Source organism: Garra rufa, unplaced genomic scaffold (genome assembly GCF_049309525.1).
Source record: "Garra rufa unplaced genomic scaffold, GarRuf1.0 hap1_unplaced_001, whole genome shotgun sequence".
In the NCBI taxonomy this organism is placed as follows: Eukaryota; Metazoa; Chordata; class Actinopteri; order Cypriniformes; family Cyprinidae; genus Garra; species Garra rufa.
Window position 1 is genome coordinate 20550030 of NW_027394276.1, and position 5736 is coordinate 20555765.

Below are 5736 nucleotides of genomic sequence, written 5' to 3' on the forward strand. Positions count from 1 at the left end.
TGATTTTGATGCTTCAGAAATATGGAAAAATGTAAGGATGAATTTTAAAAGCCCGACTATAGAAATTTTTTATTTTTTATTAAGACACAATTGTTTGATGACAGGAATGATTTTACATAAAATAGGGCTGGAACAAGATGACAGATGTAAGATATGTCTGGAAAAAGCAGAAGGTGTACTACATATTTTTTTGAATTGCAGAAAGTTGAATGGTATTATTAAAATTTAAAAAAAAGATGGTGACTAATTTTATATACAATGAACAAATGGATATAAAAGAATGGGATAATTTACTTTTATTTGGAATTAGTGGCAAATCTAAAAATAAATATACGATTAATTTTATGTTATCTATAGCCAGATATGCAATATGGAAAAGAAGAAATATAATGAGACAGAAGGGAAAATAAATTTCTGTAATTGCATTATATGAGCAGATATTAACAGAGGAATTACAAGTAATATATGATTATTGTAATATGTGCAATAATATAGAAATATTTGTTAGAAGTATTGTTAAAAATAATCCTTATGTCACAAGGACTTGGACAGGGTTTAAAGTTTTATTACCAAAAGAAGGTTGATTCCAAACTATGATGTATATGTTAGAGTTTGCTGTTATAAGAAGATCCCTTGTATGTGGAATTTTGTATGCTTTAAAGTTCGGATCTTTTTACCAAATTTGCATTTACCATGTTTGCAAAAATGTTATGTATATCAGAACTTGTTGTTATAGGAAAATCCCAAAATTGTTTTAATTCAAAGTTGTTGTTTTTTTTGGTTTTAAAGTTTGTGTTACCAGATGACTAATGACTGCAAATTATGTACTGTATGTGAGAATTTGTTATGATAAAAAAAAAAAATCTCTGATCTCGGAAGCTAAGCAGCGTCGGGCCTGGTTAGTACTTGGATGGGAGACCACCTGGGAATACCAGGTGCTGTAAGCTTTTGCCTTTTCTTCACTTTTTAATATAACATGCTGGCTTTTATGGAGGCTGATCTTTAAATAGCCCACTTTTTGGAGCAGCCCTCGCTTATGGCCATACCACCCTGAGAGCGCCCGATCTCGTCTGATCTTGGAAGCCAAGCAGAGTCGGGCCTGGTTAGTACTTGGATGGGAGACCGCCTGGGAATACCAGGTGCTGTAAGCTTTTGCCTTTTCTTCACTATTTATGTGCTACGCTTGCTTTTACGGAGGCTGATCTTTAAATAGCCTACTTTTTGTAGCAGGCCTCGCTTATGGCCATACCACCCTGAGAGCGTCTGATCTCGGAAGCTAAGCAGGGTAGGGCCAGTTTAATACTTGTGTGACACTGTCACACAAAAGACATGTTTTACCGCTCTATTTATTACAATCATTTAAATGTATTATAGAGTTTTAACAGTTTTACAGGCCATTTTATTACTCTTAACATTTTAAGTGTGTGTGTGTCTTTAATAAATGGATGGTTGGCCTGTCATGTGACTAGACACATGACAGGAAGCAGGAATTGCAACTGTATAAGAGAGCAGCATGACAAATAAAGGACAGTCACCAAACTGTTGGATTGAGGAGTTGCTCATTTTAGAGCTCACCTTTCCATTCACCACCTGCAAACTTTGGATTACACTTTCTGTGGATTGTACATACACTGGTGGACACTCACATTGGACTTATCAACACACTGGGATTCTTGGACTGTTTTTAGGGTATGGACAACTGAACTGTATTCTTTTAACAGACTGAGTTCACCTAGTTTTATCGTGTTGTTTTAAAGTATTTTATGTGAACCTTGTAAATAAACCAATATAAATAAACCTTTTGCCTTTTCTTCACTTTTTAATATGACATGCTGGCTTTTACGGAGGCTGATCTTTAAATAGCCCACTTTTTGGAGCAGGCCTCGCTTACGGCCATACCACCCTGAGTGCGCTAGCGTGCAAACGGGAAGTATTTGGCTGCAGTTGGGAGGGAAAGGCTCTCCCTCATTTTGTGTTTATCTTTGTTTTATTTGTTAAAGTATTAGTGCTTTTTGTATAGTTTTTTTTTCATTTATTTGTGTAGTTTATTCCTCCCAACAGCATATGCTGTTTGGTGGGAACAGTTTGTTTGTTTAATTTAGTACTCGTTTTTTTGGGTTGTTTGTGTTAAAAATGGCCGACGGATGCATGGTAACAAACTTGGCTGCGGCAGGAGAAACTCGAGCGGATATGAATAATGGACTGGCAGGAGGATGGCGAAAGGAAATTGATAATGGATTAGGAGGAGAAACAAGCACGGCATATGACAATGGACAGGCAGGAGGAAGGCGTAAGATTAATGGCAACGGACTGGATATACAACAACGAGCAGGAAACGAAAATGTAAGGAATAAGGCTTTTGAAAGGAAATATTTGAAAGAGGCTACGCTAATTGTAAATGTTGAAAATGTAAAAAAACCTGAGGGCGGAGGATGTCATCAATGCAGTAACAGAACAATGTGGACATGGGAAAATTTTGGCATTAAGCCCACGACAAAGGAGGGAGTATGAACTAACAATGGAAAAGTAGGAGGAGTGAAATAAACTACTGGAAGGACTAAAGATGAAAGGAACTGATTGTAAAGTGAAAAATTTACATAGCAGAGACTATGTTGTTTCCTTCTTGCACCTGCCTGTCTACCTAGAAAATAGTAAAATTACAGAAAAATTGGAAGGATGGGGTGTTGAGCCCATTACAAAAATAAAAAGGAGATGTTACCCGGGCACAGATATAGAGGATGGAACAAGGTTCCTAAGAGTGAGGTTCCCTAAGGATGTGGCGTCACTACCATATAGTACTAGGCTGGAGACAGCCGAAGGGGTACAGCATTTCCGGGTGATGCACAGTCAGCAAGTGAAAACTTGTAGGCTGTGCATGAGCCCGGATCACATGCTGAAGGAATGCCCCAATTTTAAGTGCTATAAATGTGGAGAAAGGGGACACTTTGCACGAGAATGCAGTGCTGTCAGGTGCCCGGAGTGTGAAGAGATTTTAGATAAATGTGAATGTTGGATGGAGGGGGAGGAAGGAGGAAAGGAACAACAGGTAGACAGACAGGTGCAAGAAGGAAACAATGAGGATGATGCACAACTGGATGGAGCACAGGAGGAACAAGGACTACAACAAGGAGAAATGGAGCATATAATGAGAAATGGACAAAAAGCTGGGGATTTTAATGAAGACGGAGAAAAGAAGGAGGGAGAAAATCAAATGATGGAGATGGAACTTTCAGATATGGAGGGAGATGGACAGGGAAAATCGGAGCAAAACAATGGAGTGTGAAGAAGAAGCAAAGATGGACAATATGGACAGAGGTATAAAAGGGCATATAAGAAGAACACTGAAGGTAAAGCCAAATTTGGACAATGCTAGGAAAAAGACTAAAGCAAATATGTATAATGTGTTAAGGAGTTTGGAAGGAGGGGAAAGTGAATAATGTGTTTTAAGTATTTAATTTTAATTTTATTTATTCTTTTAATGGTTTTTAATTGTGTTACTTTTAATGTAAGAGGCTTGTTGAATGTTTGGAAATTTGAAAAGGTTAAGGAGCTGTGTAAAAAAACAAAACTTAATATTTTTACAAGAGACAAACTGGAAAGATGGTATAATGGATGATTTTAAAAGGAAATGGCCAGGGCATATAAATGTGTTCAACATTACCTGTGAAGGGTTGAACCTTTGAAGGACTTGTTCAGCCTCCTTGACAGCTTCTTAAAGATCAGCATTGGGAGCTTCAAGTTTCAAGTTCAAGTTCAGAATTGATCAGAATTTAATTTTGAGTTTTAAAAATAGGTTCTGATGAACCACAAAAAGAGAGAGAGCAAAACTATGTGTAAATGAATCATGGGAGAGAGAGAGAGAAACAGGACTTTTACAAGAGATGGCTTCGTAAGAGAGCTTTTGGATTATTGTTTTGGTTGTTGTGGAGTATGTGATCTGATGTAACTGCAAGACAGAATTTTTTATTTTAATTACAATCACTTCACAAAAAGGTATTGAAGGTGTAGCAAGCATTGTGGTTACTGTGCTTTACAAATAGTATACAATAAAACACAGTTACTGTGGTAAAAACATAGTAATTATTGTTGTTAAAGTGCTTTAACTACAAATACCACAATAAAACTACATTCAAAATGGGTGAAGCATGGTTTATATCGTGGTTACTGAGCATCCCTTACAATTAAAAAAATACTATAGTAATTTGTAGTAAATACTATAGTTTTTGAACCAGGTATTATACTGTATTACAGTATTATGTTTTTTTTTACATGTGGGTAACCATGGTAATACTACAAATTAAACCAAAAAAAAAAAAAAAAACATGGTTACTGTAGTAAAATCATGGTAACAACAAATTAATTTTGCTACACTAACCATAGTTTAACCATGGCATTTGTAGTAAAACTGTGGTTATACAAATAGCAATCAATACTTTCTTACTACAATAAAACATGGTCATTTTCGTAAGGGATTGACTACACATTATATGGTCGAGGGTCAGTTACTATGGTAAAATAACATGGTAGGCTAACAGTGTGGACTTTTTACATGATCCCTTTCCCACGACAGACAAATATCAAAATAAAAATTTCACTCATAAATCGATGATTATACGAGACGGAAACCCTACCTTTATGCGTCTTGAAGCGACCTAAATCCATTTTTAACGCACTATATCGCTTGTCTTTAATCCGTTTGGAGATGTTGACATTGGGGGAAAATTACCGCCCCTGGTGGTGCTCCATTGATCACTCCATTATGTACATGCGTGTCATTTACACGTTTAGAGGAGGCAAAACGTGACACTCACACGTTTCCTTGAATGGACCAACGTGTCTATTACACGCTTTGACGTGATATCGGGTTGCACTGACAGAAGTGCTCAAATAAACACGCACGTTTGTTAATGTTTGAGTCTCATTTATTTTGTTTCGAAATAATATACATATGTATTTTATATATAGGCCTATATACACATACGTTATATATAATGTGTGTATATATATATATATATATATATATATATTTATTAATAAATCATTTTGATATAAATTATTTATAAACAACGCACCATTTTTTGCATTCTTTTATTTAAATAACCTACTCTTTACGGTGTCAGTAATTACTGTGCTGCTCATTTCTGACTCCGAACACGAACAGCTTTGATCTAAGTGTGGGGATTCTGGTGGGTAGAAGTCCTCCACTTCCACACTGCTCTCAGAACTGCTGTAGCTGCTTTCAGCATGCGGGTGTTTACATTGTCGGTGTGCAAATTAGCATAATTTATTCACTTATTGTCACTATCACAGCTAGGCAAACGTGTGAATGTTCACGGTGCATTTTATGCAAACAACTCTAATCGTAGTTGTAAATCTATATTTACAGTAGGCATAATTGTCATTGCGTATGCAGCATGAGTCAAATACAATCTTCTGTTCGTGAACAGTTGTATTTCATTCATTATCTGCCTATGCATCCGTGCATTTAATTGCCATTGGCTCGTGTGATAGTAATATGGATCTTAGTAAGTAATACTACTAGACAATAATAACTGATACCCGCACGACGGTGTAATTTACTTCCGGGTAAAGATAGGATCAGTCAAATGAAATACAATAAATGTACAAATAAATATTACAAATTAAAAAACGATCGGAAATGCGTCCAATTTTCTATTACTATTATTTGATGACAACAATACATTTGGAAAACAAAATACAGCCATTTCTGCTTTT

General features: G+C 36.0%; 1 non-coding gene across 1 annotated transcript; it reads left to right on the plus strand.

Annotated features, from left to right (window-relative positions):
• The first annotated feature begins 1032 nt into the window (after nt 1–1032).
• LOC141303538 (5S ribosomal RNA) lies at nt 1033–1151 on the plus strand. Its single transcript, XR_012343518.1, has one exon. It is a non-coding gene; the product is annotated as a 5S ribosomal RNA (ribosomal RNA).
• Nucleotides 1152–5736: the final 4585 nt, after the last annotated feature.